We start from the raw sequence: 16,484 nt of genomic DNA, 5'->3' as shown, positions 1-16,484 counted from the left end.
AGATTTCCAGGCCTGAAGCAGGGTGTAAATATTCTGTGAATGGACTGCAGATTAACTTTCCTTATATGAAAGCACAGCTGCTACTAAACATCTACATTTGTCTAGCCATTAGCTTTTGATACTTTGAAAGTAGGTAAATATGAAAGCATTTTGTTTCTGAATTGTCTATTAGATTGCACCAGTCACTTACTGAGCATATCATGGGTTAAACTGTAAAAGGATGTTCTGAGTATCCTCTTAAACCTATAGTACTCCTCCCCACCCCCACCCCAATGACCCATAGAACCTGTGTCTTTCAGAAGAGATCTCTAGGTTGCTCCTTTTTGGAGGGGCTACTGATGCTTCTCCTGTAAAATTAACAGCACTTGGAAACAGCTGTCAAAATGAAAAACATACAGTTTGGTGGGGTGGCAGCTGGGTCCCATAGTCTCAAAAATGAAAAGATAAGCAGTCAGTCCCTTAAGCTCAAAGAGAATAGTCCCCCTGTGCTCCCTCTGAGGTCTTCATTTACCCTATAGGTGGTCTTTTCCAGGTTCCCTCTCTTGGCTTGAGGAGATTTCAGGGTGGCAGAAGCCAGGGTCAACGGTAACTGCAAGAGTGGGATAGAGGTGTTTCAGTTTTTCTTCCCCTTGTAAACATCCTTTTAGAAAAAGATGTTGTCAAAACAAATATAGAAGTAAAATCTTCACTCCTCTTTTAATATAAGATTGTTTGTTTAAGAAAAGCTCACTTAAAGATTTGTTGTGCATGATTTCCCATGATTTAAAGCTCCCCTTTACAACCTTCTCTTTTAAGCAGGATCTTCCTGGATTTCTCCAGGAACTTGAGGTTATTTAAATAAAACAAATCTTCCTGCACAGAGGCAGAGAGTCTCCAAGGTATGTGTTGTGTCAAGTAAACAGATTCAAGAAAGCTGAAGTTTCTAGAAGTGCATCTATTAACTTCAAGATCTACAAGCACATAAGAACTCAGTAAGATCTGGGCCATCATAGTTAGTTGCCCAACTTCTCATCTGTCCCTGGTGCAGACAACCACAATGCACATAATTGCCATTTTAGTGAAATTGTTCTCATACTCAAGTTTAAACTTCTCAGATGCATGACTTGCTGCCATGACATTTTGCAGGAAGAAACACCTCTGGAGCAAATCTGCCTCCTTGGAACTAGCCTGAATGACTCAGTTGAGCTGTCAGCAGTTTGGTCTAGCAGCTGGTTACAAGTGATATCTCCTTGAAGATGGTAACAAGGTTAGAACTATTTTTAAGTCATAAAACTTAAAGAGGACACTATCATGAGGTTCAGCATGGGGAAGTTGGCTGATACACTAGAGGAGAGCAGGACTGCTTCTTAGTACTCAAGTACCCTGGAGGACCAGTTCAAGAACAACCTCCTGATGTTCAAAGAAATCAGAAATTGTGTGCCCAGGGAACAACCACAGAGCAACTGCATGCATTGCAAAGTAGAGGCCAGCTGCAGACTGATCTGGCAGCTGAGGAGAACCCAAGGGCATAACTAGAAAGCAAGTTGAGAAAGAGTCAGCCACGTGCCCTTGCCCCAGCAATAGTTATGTGCCTACAAGACTGCAAAGAGTGAGAACAACCGACAGACCAAAATGAACCAAGGAAGTGACAAAGTTCTACACCAGCTGCTAATATAACCATAGAAGACAAGAGACTTCCATCAGATTTACCACTTGAACTAACCTTCATCTACTATGCTAAAGGGTAGAAAGTAAGCAAAAGTAACAGGGGTGAATACATTGAAGTTTAAATAAAGATAACTACTATTTCTGATAAAGTTTGACATAGATTAGGGAGAGCCATAAGTACAACCTTCATTATTTCTTAGAAATGTGCCAAGGCAGTGTTCTTAATGAAACCTGATGCCAGACAGGGAAACTCATCCAGTTTCTCATCTAGATAAGTGTCTCCTTAACATGTAGTATTTGTTTCTTTCATCTGAAGTGGTGTGTGGCAGAACAAGAATTCTACTAGTTATTTAAAAAATAAAGGTAATGCTTAGTATACAGCATGGTTTTGGTTGACATTGGCAGGTCACTTCCACTGGCTTCCGTGGCAAAAATGGAATAATGCTCCCTTCCCACAGAGGAACAATTGTCAAGATTTCCAAACAATTTCAATCATTCTTCAATGTTAAATACTACTTTATTTATCACGACTAATTACAACACCAAATTTTCCTTGTAAGGTATTGACATCAAAGCAATATAGGGGATCAATGTTAGCATTGACATTACTTTGAAACTAACCAACATGCAATAGGTATAATTTATAATTTACCCCTTACGTGAAGAAAATAAAAGACTAGGACCTAACTTATTCCCTGCATAGATTATAAGACTGGAGATCAAGTCTTACCAGATCTTCATGTAACACACTCTCACCAGTCAAGACAGAAGTGTCAAGGGGCTTTCACCACATTTTCTTTTAAAGTTAAAGCAAACAAATATTCCTGAAGGCAGTTACCTCAATAAGTAGTGAGAGAATATATTACTATGGCAGAGACATGTGGCAAGCTATCACCTCTCTCTCCAATTTTAAGGAGAGAGAAGGGAATGACAGGAAACGGGCAGAAGTTTCATACATTTGCATCCAATTGCAGCAAGATTTTTAAAAAACAAAATATCAACATGGCATTTCTGAGAAAAACCCATGGACAAAATTGGGGGGGGGAGTTCCATTACGAAAACTTGCAACTCAAACAAGAATTATTACATTTATTTTTCATATGTTGTTATTCTCTCCTGTTCTCTCTTCCACTCGCATTTGCTTGCGGGTATGGGAACATTAAGTTTTAATTGTGTCCTGGACTTTTTTTTTTGTAATGGAGCTGATCTGAAATCAGTGTTATTTTTTCCCCCAATACTAAAATAAATAAATAAATATAAAATAAATAAAAAGCACTAGGATAAGATTCAGGATCAGATCTTTTGTTCTGCTGCTTCCTACCCCTTCCTTCCCTCCCCCAGCAAAGAATCATTAAGTAGCTGCTAGTGTTGAAGTTCTGAGCTTGGATAAAAAACAACAAAAAAGAAATTAGGTAGAGAAGTCCTGAAGTCTCACAGTTATGAGAGCACAACATTAGCCTATGTAAAGGTAAGCCTTGAAGTTCAAACTATTGATCTATGTAAATCCACTGCCAGAGAAACCATGCTGAAAGGCTGAACAGACGCTCTGCGCTCCAGCCCCAAAGCTGCAAAGGGCGCAAGGACAGAACATGCAGTGGCACCTCACAGAAAGGAAACAGGGTTTCTTCCTTCCATATTTCCATATTCACAGCCCATTTTGCTTATGGAAAGAGATAATCAGAGCTGTAACATGGTGGTAAAATATAACAACATGATCCCACATTAGTTACAGCTAATCACAAGTAGCTACCTCATAAGTATGGGACTCTGATATTATCCTTGTTATTCTCACTGTTGTTTAAATAGATGAGTAAAGACTTTATTAAGAAGTCAAAACAAAGCTTAAATTCCTGTTATATATGCTAGGAAACTAAGCTTTGGGCTAGAAATAGGAGGTCTGGTTTTCTCATTTGTTTTTACTCCCTATTTATTTCTTGACCTCAATTCAATCATTTCACAGCACTGCACAGAAGAATTATCTATTCATTTTTTAAAAAGTACAATTTCAGGTGCCCTATGGTGAACTCCATGGTAATTTGACATGTAACTTCAGAGCTTGTAAGACTAAGAAAATAGATGAAGCAAGCAAGATAAAGAACCTAAGTGGACACAGAAATGAAAGGAAATGCTTTTATTTAGTGACAAGAACTGTAATAAGATTGATTCAGCATTTATTCAGCCTGCATATTCTAATTATAATTTTGTCAGAGATTTGTAGCAAATGCACATCTGGACTTTGTCCATTCGACCGCATTGTTACTTGTCCTGCTATTTATTCCAAGTTTATTTTCACATAGCTCTGTAGAGCATTTCCTCTTCCCAAGGGAGTTGTTCCTACCAGATGGTATTTACATGCACACACCATGCTTAGATTTCAGTAGTTTTTCCACAACTCTGTTTTCAAGAATTAGAAACTGAATTTAAGTATTACCACACAGTCGTGTTCCTGTTAGGGGATTCTGAAGGAAGAGATGAAACAAAGTTACCGATGTGTATTTTTCTTATTAGAACACTACGACTACATCTCAGAAAGGAAAAAGTTGTTCTAGTGTTCCACATGTCACTTGTGACGATACTTTTAGCTCTTTTAAGCTTCTATCCCAGGACATCGTACCTTACCTTCTTGTCCCTAGAAAAGATCTTTCAGTTGCATGAAAATATACCTTTCAGGATCTCAAAATTAAAGGGGTCGAACTTGCATGGTTTTTCTTTTGAGACTATGAACATAGATACACAGGCTGGAAGAATTTTTTTTTCTAAAGAATTAAAAAAGTCAAAATAAATTAGAATAATATCAATTAATGCTGTTAATACATCTCAAAGTTTAGCTTCATTAAAAATTAGCTACTGTAAATATGCCACCCTGGAGAAAAGGGGTTTGTTTAGAAGAGAAATGCAGCAAGTATTTTTTAGCAATAATTTAAGATGGTTCAGCTGCTGGATTTATTTTATTTTTTTTTTTTAATTCATCTTATATACGTCCTGCCAAGTATCTAAGAAGATTTATCTTGCATCACTTTCATGTAGTGATTCAGGGATATAATCTTATCATTACATTGGTTATTAATTAAAAACTATGCATACTGGAATGTAATTTAATAGGGCCTAAGCCCTATTCAGCTCTCTTGGCTACACAGAATATTCCAAACGTATCACATTTTACACTTCATTTTAATGCTAGTATTTCTTCGTCCTATCAGTTTCCTTCTTAGGTTGGAGTCATACACAATGCAAGATATATTGTTGCATTACTTATATCTGTTGAGCCCCAGTTAGACAGCACTATTGCCCAGTGAAGTTTATAACATCCTGGTAGACACATTTTAAGAGAAGGCAGTCAAAATGATAACCATTGTTATTAAACGTCTTTGAAAGGCCACTCAATGAAAATAGACAAGAAGAGCCATCTATACAGACCATAACAACAAGCATCAAATACACTTGGACAGACTCCAGCAACACATAAAGGACTTAAAAAGTTACAGAGACGTTAAAACACCCTTTTACAGTACTAAGACAAGGTTTAAGAAACAAACCATGAAAAATTTATCCTTATGCCCAGCCCTGCTATAGCCCCTTATCTTCATTTCCATAGAACAGTTTAAATCCTCAAGTCTTGTACGTAGCGGAAAACAACAGTGATACGCAGTGCTTGATCCACACTCTGTAATCAGTGATCCTTGCGTCAGGACACAAAGAGCATTTTCAAGACACCCACTGACACCTGACAGATACGCTAACTGAAATACAAGGGTAGACAGTACCTGACACTCCAGTTCCCAGAAATAGATCCCACACAGAGCAATCACACAGTTGTCATTTTCACAGCACCCCTTCTTAAAGCATTTGTTTACAGCTATTGTACACAATCACCATTGCAAAAAAAAACAATGGCACCTTAGCATCTTTCATATATTAGCAGTAACAATGCAGGACATACTCTGATCCTGTTAATCTTTTAATATTGGCCAGGCAGCTTTGTTACTTGAACACCAACTTAATCATCCTTTGATGGCCAACTACCACCAGTTACATCAAACTAAATTCAACAATTCTGAGTGTTAAATAACAAATAAGCAAGCAATCGCATTTAAAATGGACAATATTCTGCCAAATTCTTTAGAAATATATATTTGAAAAAGTATGAAGGAATATATAAACCAAGCTCACCTCAGCATCCCACCCCTGAAAGTTTCTTGTTTCTGACCAAAAGCGTAGAACACCTAGTAGAAGTCAGGGCAGAGATGTGGTTCTTCCTCTGCAGCACCAGACAAGAAAGTCCTCTTCTATACCATCACTTCAGTGTTCCATTCCATTAGTAGTGCTTTTATAGAAAGAAACTGATGATAAAAACAGTGTGGCCCACCTCCCTTCCCTTAAGAACTGCTACACCTGCAGTTATATCTAAGGATGAAGTTAAAGTGGGAATGGTTACAACCAGCATCAAAATATAGATTTGTATTTTCCATCCTCACCAGAAACAAGAGAAGCAACTCTTAGAAGAACAGTTTCATCGTCTTATATCTCTAAAGATGAAGTCATGAATGGCTTTAAAACAATTTTTTTCCTTCTAACAACGCAATGCTTGTTTCTTGCATTTCAATTGGCATCACTTCATACTGTTGTGTTCTACAGAACAATAGAGCTGGTTGTAGAAATGAGATGAGTCACAAATAACATGTGACTTGGGACATGTAAGGCAGAACTGACTATATCATTTTGTTTCAGCTGCCAAAGGGGACAACAAAATCATGTTTGTTTACTACTTGCATTCAAACTTTTGATGTTGATCTAACTATATTTTTGAGCAACATATACCTTTTCTTTTTAAAGGGGACATTATATCAACGTGCAAAATTGCTTGTAACTATCAGTACTAACTTTCAATTTTTATAGCTTTAATGCTTGCATTATACAAGACACTGGCTGTGTATTGCTAGTCATCTCGTAATATGGAAGTGAGAAATCTTCCTGTTAGATCACCAGGTAAAGATTAGTTCTTCCATGTAAAACCAAGCTTGCTGTTAATACAAGACAGTTTTGTGATTCTAGACATATTACTCTCAGATTGAAGCCATATTTCTCCTGTTGTAGAAGAAGGATCAATATGTACCTACATAGATGGGCAGATGAGTGGAAAGCCCGTTTCTATTGAATTTCCTTCCTTATTGATCTTCCTATTCTTTGTCAGTAAGTCATCCAGGAAATAAGTTACAGCTAAATAATTTGAGTACTTGTCCCCATCTGTTGTGGTTAAAAGGTTAATCATCATCTTCCAAATATTTCTAGGCTCACTCCTCTGAAGCGAGAGCACATTCCTATTACGCAGTGGCATCCTGAGGCATTCCCACTCATTAGGTCCTGGTTTAGAAAAAAAATTTTCCTCTAACTATTACACTGTAAGCCAAGTACTCTGGTTCAAGAGAAGGGAAACAAGCCTTTCAAGCAGAACTTAAATAACCAAAGGGAAACTCATGGTGCCAGTCAGGTCATGCCCATGACTTGCTCCTGCAATTGAGATGTCAATCCCACATTCAATGAACTGTGAGCAACAGTTCTCACAGCTGTTTCTTCCATTGCTACCTGATTAGTGTATATTTTGTTAAAATCCTTCTGAAATTTAATGTTAAAAAGTGAGAAGTAGTGCAGGTATTCTTTTTACTCAAAGAATTCTAGCACAGTGTTTTTATGTCAAAGCATGGGTGGTCTCACACCAAAGCATTCACAGAACATCTCTGGCAGTTAGTTCAACTGGCTTGATTGATGTTTGTACATGTCTTCACCCAATTCTGGTTAAAAAAGGTAACTGCAGAGTATGCTGTACCAGAAGTCATCTAGAAATTAGATATCATCATCATCCTATCATATTGGCAATATCAGACATGATCTTCTAACTTCATAATCTTTCTTTGGCCAAAATAAAGAGGTTTTTGAAGTTATCAAAAGTCTCAAGACTGTTTTCACTGTGGAGTAATACTGTAGAACACAATTGTCCATCATGCAGATGTGAATGCACACCTGAATGGCATTCAGTACAAGCCACCCAAATTGTGGCAATGAAGAGAACTTCACACCTCCCGCTGTGAAATATAGCAGTAAGACACTAAGCTAGTGTGTCACATTTTGCAGGCTACAGTCTAGAAGCATCCACATAGAGTTACTGCAGCTCAGCAGGTGGATGCTTACTATACTGCATTAATGCAATTCTGTAAGACTGTATGACCATTTCCAAGCTGTCATTAAGAACATACATAAACAAAAAAAAAACTTTTTATATTATCCACCATGCACAGTCTATACAAATAAGTATTTGTATTTTTCATTACTACAAAGCTTAACCTCAGGAAATTTCACAAATGGCCAAGTTGAATAATCTAGGACAAAACAATTTAGTCAGATACATATGTATGTATAGTCCAAGAGACCAATAAAAAGGATTATTTCTACTGAAGTTTGTTATGTTATCACTTTCAGCAGTTACAGGTTACATTTACAGCAGTTACAGTTTCAGCAGTTACCTGTGACTTGACCATATTCTATGGAAACAAGCGTTTCCAAGATTTTCCTGCATACGGAATTTGTTGTAGGGATCCATTACAGAAAGGTTTTGAAAAACATTTTCTTACAAGACATTTTGTTCAGTAACTTAAGAAGCCTCACAAGTAAAATAACTCCGTTTAGGTTGGCAAATCACATCAGACATTATTCTGATCAAATGATATTATGTACACTTTATTCCACTAGGACTCTGGAAACTGAAAGACATCAGAAGACTTAATATTTCTTAACTGACAAAGTATAGTAGTTCATAAAATACTATTTCTTTTCTGGCCACCTCAGTATTACATTAATAGTTGATACAAACATTGAATGCTATGAAGCTCTACATTGTGATTCCTTAATGAAGGCTCAGAGCTTTTATTGAGGTACAAAAGAGCACAGAAGTATGCAAGCTTAAGTCAGCTGGGAGCTATTAGGCTCCCCTCCACAGTTTCTCTAGACAGTTCTCCCCTCTAGGTTAGATTAGGTTAATTAAATAGATATAAACTGTAAGAGCATATTTGTTTACGAGCACTATTATTTAAGAGAAGAGCTAGATGCCCAAACTTCTTTAAAAGTAATAGTGTTTTAGTTATTAATTCATATTTGTTTTAATTCTTAAGCATTTCCTGTAACAGCACTCCAGTGAAAAGGCACTTCAGCTACATGTAACGCCTAAGAAACAGCAGAACACATTTTCAATTCTCACCTTTTCTGGCCAACAGCAGAGTCACAGGCAAACCAGGAAGAGCCTAAATTTCCAAATACCAGGTCTCCACCATGTCAAGGGAGAAGTACTTAGTAATGTAATTTTGCATATTATTTCCCTGTGAATACGTAAACTGTGTACCTTCTGGTTATTGTAGACTATGTAAAAACAAAAAAGTATGTGATTTTGGAATGAAGACCTGTAGTTTTGCGCTGACTAGGAACAGGGACAGAATTGTGTTGTACCAGGGGATGAATCAGAAACAGCTCCTGACTCTTCAGGCGGACAAGATGATAAGAGGAGAAAAAAACCTCCTTTCTCCCTAATCAATAGATTTAATCACGTCCACCTTCCCTATGTTTTGCACACCACTTGAGAATAACTCACACTATTAGCGGCATGGAAGTCAGCGGCTGAATCGTCTTGTGTTAAGAGCATACCACAATAAAAGTAGAACAAACAGTGCCACCGAGTGGCAAGATTCCTACAATACACTTCTCTGAGTCCCTATTAGAAACATCTTGCAACAGCCCATTTTTAAGGGCTGTAATTATTAATATTTAAATCAGCATAAGTAAAGCGGAAGCACTACTTGTGGTCTTACTTGTGTTTGAACCTTCAGTGTTTTCATTGGGAAGTATTCTTAAGGGAGGTTAGAAGAATTAACAAGCCACAGTTCAGATTAGGAACAAGCTTAAGTAGTGACTTTAAAAACACCCTAACAGAAAGCCCAGCCAGTATTTAGAACATTTATAAAACAGTCTCTTCTGAACACATAACATCACTAATGTCATGGAAAAGCTATTTTCTGTGGTAAAAAAAGAATACATGTAAGCCACTTGAATGTTCCATCAAACCCTGCTTGCCCTCTTAGGAAGCTACCAGCGAGCTAAAGTTCTTGAAATTGTAATTACTTTGCTCTCTCCCTTTCAGTCCTGGAGAAAAGTCTTCTCCAAATGACACCACTATTGTGAACAATGTTTAGCACTGCTCTAAGCTTGGTCTTAGAACACGCAAACTGAGCTACCTTACAGAGACAGTCCTATTCTTTAAGCAGTTACCTATGAAATGAGATACAAGTTTACTATTTTTAGTCTAGTTTCTTTCCAGGAAATACTCCACAGAGTTAACTGCTTTAGTCTTCTGGTACTTAGCCAGTGTGACAAGTGCCACGTGCCATATTTATAGCTTGAAATCTCCTAGAACATAATACCCAGGTGGGTAGTTAGTGACTTCAAGACAGAAGAACAATAGCTTATACTTCCTAGGACTGCAGCATCATACTGTGCCTAAGGAATGGTAACACATAGGGGATTTTTATTAATTCACAGCACAGGAGTTAAAAAGGGTTTATTCACGCAGTCCACAGGTCTTAGACAAGATATTTTCTGGGTATTTCACAGCACGTACACAGCTGGATTTTGACAACATTGAGAAAACTACATTTGCTAGCGATGGATCTGCTCTTCTCCTCCCAGTATCACCGTATTTGCTAGCTGCAAGCTATGAATTTTTATCTGTGTTTTCTAGAGGGCATGCACACAAGCTATTTTAAGGAAAGCACAAGAACCAGGCTAGAAAGAATACTTCATCAATGCTTTTCTGAACACCAAATTGGACAAGGGAGGAAAATGAAAGGTCAAATAGATTAACATGAACGTGATATTAGCAGACATGTGACACAACTTTACAGAGTGAAGCCAAAGACGATTTCATATTGCTTGATAGGATGCTATGCTTTCAGTATTTGTCAATAGAAGCCAAGACACTTAAATTACCTTTAGAGTATTCATACACTGCATGAAACAAATAGGATATTTTAGGTCCAACCAGCTACACTGTCCATAGAGTTATTTCTTCTCTGCAGTGCTATTTTCTCCCATGGATCGAAGGCCATATATTGTGTAAGCCTGTGTTTCTCACATCCTTCCCCCAGCTCGCTACTGAGTAATGAGAGCTCCTAAGACAGACAGTGACAAGCTTCATTTAATTTCCTAATTATTGTGTCAATTTAACCAGAAGTGAGACAATGAAGAGAATCTGATTTTACCCTGTTTCTTCTAGGTTTCTGTAGTTCTAGAAACACACAGAAGAAAACCATAAATTGACTCATGCAGACAGTCCCCCCCCGACTTCCGTGCTTAATCCTCACTGTCATATCATCTTGTCATGCCAGGGTGCTGTCAAGCCAGATACCACTAGAAGAAAGGGACAACATCGTTGTTCAGGAATGATGACGTTCCCCAAGAACAAAGTGTATTCTAACAACTACAATGAAATGTTGCTAATGAGAACTCAGTAAAAATATTGACTGCTTCTAAATTCCAGAGTTATTTTGCCTTTTACTCTAATACTATGCATTGCAAATAAATCCTTTATCATTCAAATTAGCATCTACTCGAGTACAAATATGAAGATGCTTGTGTTGACAATGGTATTTTCAAAACAGCACTTGGTTTAGAGATTGGTTTGCACAGTACTTCTGAAAATATTAGAAGTCTAGCAATTCTAGAGGGTTATCTAAAAGGAGCTACACATGCTCTGCATAAAAGACTTCTCAAACTTCATTTATATGTTAAGCAAACGATCTCTTCATGGAAGAGGTAAAATGACACTGAAGACTTCCTTTTTTTTTTTTTTTTTTTTTAAACACAGAAACTTCTCCAAATAATAAGGTTAAAGCTTCTAGGGTAACAGTTCTTCACGAAGCTGAACTATTTATTTTTCTATTTCTTCTCAGGTGTTTCAGTGCCTAAAGGTACAAATTCACTCATCTCCAAAATCCGTGCCATAAAAGCTTCACATATTTTGTTATTAAGAAATAAGCACCGCAAGGTCTATGCACATGATAAGACCATTTTGCACTGAACTTTTAATCTCTTAGTTTTTGCAAAGCAGATACCCAAAATTAATCATACCATATGGGCCAGCTGTTTCCTATCTTTTTTCCTATCTGTATTCTGATCTAAATTACCACATATGCATGGAAAGACTTGTGCCTATTACACATACAGAGTTCTATTTTGTCCCAAACTTCATCCTCCTTGGAACATTTCTCACTGCAGATTACACAGTGGGAAGCCAGCTGGAAGCAACCAGAATTAAGTTTGACCTCCCAGCCCCTTACAGATTTCCCATGACTTTTCTGCTATACTAAAGTTTGCTTCCTTCATGCAAACCAGCATCAATTTTGGACAACTGTCAACACTACAACACCAGAACATGGATCACAGACAACCATTAATAAAGAGCTGATAGAAATATATTCAGTATTACACCTTCAGCTGACTTCTAGAGGTTATCAATTCCTATCTATAAAATCTTCACTAGCAACTAAAACATTAAAAGAATTACTTATACCTACTTTTATAACAGCACTTGTGAAATAATTTTGCTTATTTCTACAACCATCAGGAACAGCATTAAGAGATGTAATGATGCAGTTCAGTTCTGTGGCAGCTCTTTCACATGGTAAAGTCAAAAACTCAATCATCATTCAGCCCCAAACTACAAGCTTCAAAATTCAGTTATGATTAACATAAGCATGAACACAATTCCTTTTTAGCAAAATGTTTTATGAAGGGAAATACATTATGTGCATGGAATAGCGATATTCTTTTGATTCATATTCACTTATACTAAGAGCAATACATTTTTCTCAAAAACTACGAGGACTAATCTTGCAAGAAGGATCTCCAGTTTTTTTTTCCCATCCATCTTTCTGCTAGCTTAAAAATATGAATAGACTATAGAGTACCACAATCGTATAGCATGAGTTTATGACTAGTTTTTCTGGCAACCCTGTCTACTCATTACTTGTAACCCAATGTTTTAGTAGGAGTAGAGGCTTCTTCTCAAGAAGAGCCCTTCTTGTCTGGCTTCACCTGCTTTACATCACCCCAAAAAAAAAAGGTGCTGCTTTAGGTAAGTACTTACTGCTTGCTAACTAGTTTAGCAGCAATTTAAGAGTAGAAGAGGAGGAAACCTAAATGTACATTCTCCCCCAGCATAATATTTACAAACCCTCAGTCTCCTTACAGTTTTAATCATTTCACCAGTTTTCAGGAATAAAAATTGGTATTCCCTTGCAGACAGCAGAATCCAGCGGGTGCTGTCTTACCCATAAGGATAAGGGTACAATTGTGGTTTGATTTTGGCTAAGAATTGCCTAGAAAAGTGATAACTAAAGGATGCGACAAGAGGAGGCATCCACACAGCAGAGCTACTAGTCTTAGTGCAGATAGTATGGGGAAATAAAATTAAGTAAACATGCTTCTCTGAAAGTACAAGACCATGGTTTGGGTCCATTATTTCATCATCTCTGCACAAGTGTCTTAAGAACCTTCGATGTTACTCTTGTAACGTCATGAAAGACATGAATTTTCACAGCTTTTATAGCAAATGCATCTAGGTTCATGCAAGGTAAACTTACCATATGCATCATGATAGCTGGACATCGCAAAGACAAGCTCTTCCCTTAGCAGCCACTCATCAACAACTCTTTTCGTCCCTCATTGTCTGTGGAACCATAGCTGACTTCTGATGCAACAGTTTTTTCACATGCAGGAAGTCCAAAGTCTCACACCAGCTCTTCAACCTTGGATACAGATTTTAGTAGCTTCATTTCACTCTCCCCAGAGTCCTCAAGAAGAACTTGAATTTTCCTAGCATCTAAAACTGAAATCCAACTTTGGGTTCAGACTCAGAGACACCTTCACTATCAAGATGAAACCTCCCATAAGCCTTGCAGTTTCTCTGAACTATATCTAGCAAGAACACCTGCTCAGAAACACCTCTCTTTATGACCTTATTACTACCACAAACATTACCACCATTCCTTCAACCTTCTCTAACATCAATAACAAAAATAACATAACCAACTAACCACTCTCTCCACAACACTAAGACCTCCTAGGGGGACTCAAAGCTTCACTTCCTACAAAAGCCCTTTATTAATAACCAGTCACAGCTGAGACCAACCTTTAATTGCACCTGGCAGCTCTCCAGGTGCTAGGAGCTCACTATTTTTTAAAATTATTTTGTGTGTCTGGTTAACTCTTCTAAGGTCTGGGATGTTTGTATCTTCCTCTCTCAAGACTTTATAAGCAAATTCTGTTATTTTGCTTTCAGCCTGGGTAGAGGAATAATTCTGTGAAGAGGATATATTTGCAAAATATTTGCAGCACAACTACAGAAAATTAAAGTAGAGAGTATTAAGGACCAAAAATTTTGCAGAACATAAGGAAAAAAAGCTTTTATTGTTTTAATATTAACCGTGTTGAAAAAAAGAAAGATATGCCTGTAATCTATATCAATGTGTTCCAGAAATTCAGGCATGGTTTAAAATCTAAAGCAAGCAAATAGAAAAATATCTTTATGAAACAATATGAATAATTTCTCTGTAAAATAATTTAAGTGGTGGAAATTATTCTAGAGAATAAGGCCACATTTTAAAGACACCATGAAATTACTAATTACAGGTTATTTTCATAAAATAAGTTGCCATGTTACTATTTGTTTTGCTTTGCTTTGGCTAATGGATAATAATTTCCTTATCACCTATTTTATATTGCCTAGTTTTATAGATTTCAGAAGAGCTATTTTTGTTTTGCCTTATTCTAAACGTGATCTGAATCCTGCTCTTTTCTTTCACTCAGTTGTACACATTTCTTTTGCTGTTTTCTTGGTCTCAGCCCATTAGATCAGACATCTATTTTCACTCACAAAAAAAGAAAACATCCGTTCAGTGTTTGATTTTCTCCTTGTCAATTTAATAAATGCTGTATCTGAGTCTTTCCTGATATAAGCAATGGAATGGTTGTTCTTCTCTACTAAATTTCTTTCGTATATCTTCCCTATTCATTGCTGAATTTTCAGTACTCCATTATTAGTGCAATACTTAATATTTGGTACAAGGCCAAGCTAAATTGTGTGCCAGTATTGTATTAGTTTTTTTCACTTTTTTTTTTTTTAATCTTTGGCTAACGATCTCGTTAATGGTTAATTGACTCAGAATCCCCTTCAATATTATGGTTTATATACAAGTAGATCCAGTAGAACAAGTAAAATGAAAGCTCTGGACACCTACCTGTACATCCAGTGAAATAACTGAAACATTTAATTTCTGCCAGTCATCATCATCCACCAGCCTGCCTGTAATATAACAAATAAGGCTACTGCTTCTTGCATTGATTTTTTTTTTTTTCTAACTAAAACATTTTTTCTCCTGTTGTGTGTAGCAAAACCAGACAAAAACCCTACTGCATCTGATCTGCCTAGTAATTCCCAATTGTAGTAGTTCTGATTGTAGTTCCCAATTCTCATCAAAGATACATTCAGAGCTCTGTAGTGCTTCTCTTCACTTATGTTAATGTGCTATATCTACGCTGCCATTCTTGTGGCGAGTTCCACCATCAACTGTGCTAGCTCTGCACCTTCACATGAACATGAATTTGTGCACCAGGGAGACCTTCCTTGTTCTTGTCAAGCACATTTATTACCTTCTGGCATACTGTTAGAGCAAATGTAGCTTGCAATGACAGGGACCATTAGGTCTGTACTTAAACATTGATGACATAAAGGAATGAAAACCCCAACATATTAATCTTTTTCACCGTGCTAGCAAAGACTATGGGAATAAAATATAAAAAAGGACTGAGGAATTATCAATGAAGTCTGCGCTTCACACTCAGGAATCCTGAATTTTTGTATTGTTTCAAGGAAATCTGAAGTCATCTGTTCAACCTGGAACTACATCATGTTTGGATCAGGTGACGGGACTCATCTTGGGACTGGCTGCTCTTCAGAAAATTGTGGGAACAATTTCAGCCAGCTGTCTGTACCAGCAGTTCTGTCTCATGTGGGAAAAAATACTTCCCTTTTTCTCTTTCTCCTCAGGGAATCCTAAGAATTTCCTTGGATATTTACAACAGATGTTGTAAATATTAATGACTGATATCAATGGAAAGAAAAAGAAGACTACAAATATACATGAATATCTACAGTACAGCAAACTAAAACCGTTCAAGCATTCTCCTTCATTAACAAATAAATAAATAAATAAATAATCCTGGAATTCATTTGCTGAAATGCTTATTTCTGATAACAAACATCAAAAGAAGTTGCAAGGTCTTATCTAAACATTTTAGATTCAATTTTTGAAAAAATCCTGGAAAAGCCTGGAATTGTCTTCTAGAAGAATTTGAATGCTATTGTGTCTCTCAAAAATACACAGTAAAATCATGCTACCTCAAAAAACTGTGAAAGATAAAAATGGCTATATACGTGGCTGACATCTAAGGTATGCTTCCTAATAGATTGTCTCTATATATGTCTGATTATGTGAGGAAAATTGATACTAATTGGTACTAACGTCACAGGCATTAACTCTTACACTTGACTAACAGTGAATATCAAGGAGTTCAGTGGAGCTAGAGAAACATACAAATAGTTAATAAAACATGCAGTTTGTATTTTTTACCTCCTTGTCATTGTCTCTTGGTCTCCATCTCTTCTTCCTGTGAGGAAAAAGAAAAGATCTAAGCTGTGCAGTAAATCCTGCTGAAATAGAGTTGTTTGTGAGGGAGTA

The 16,484-nt window shown here is 36.9% G+C and overlaps 1 long non-coding RNA gene across 4 annotated transcripts in view; it reads left to right on the top strand.

The window, feature by feature from the left end:
* The window catches only part of LOC121070251, a 71,319-nt gene that overhangs the window by 40,421 nt on the left and 14,414 nt on the right, over nt 1-16,484 (top strand). Inside the window, exon 3 of one of the 4 annotated variants that reach the window (XR_005819968.1) lies at nt 799-1,396. The exons of the other annotated variants lie outside the window; for them this stretch is intronic. This is a non-coding gene — a long non-coding RNA (uncharacterized LOC121070251). Of the gene's footprint in view, nt 1-798; nt 1,397-16,484 lie in introns of those variants that run through there. 4 annotated transcript variants of the gene reach the window in all.

Source organism: Cygnus olor, chromosome 4, assembly GCF_009769625.2.
Source record: "Cygnus olor isolate bCygOlo1 chromosome 4, bCygOlo1.pri.v2, whole genome shotgun sequence".
In the NCBI taxonomy this organism is placed as follows: Eukaryota; Metazoa; Chordata; class Aves; order Anseriformes; family Anatidae; genus Cygnus; species Cygnus olor.
Note: the sequence above shows the minus strand (reverse complement) of the source record. Positions and strands in the feature narration are given on the sequence as shown.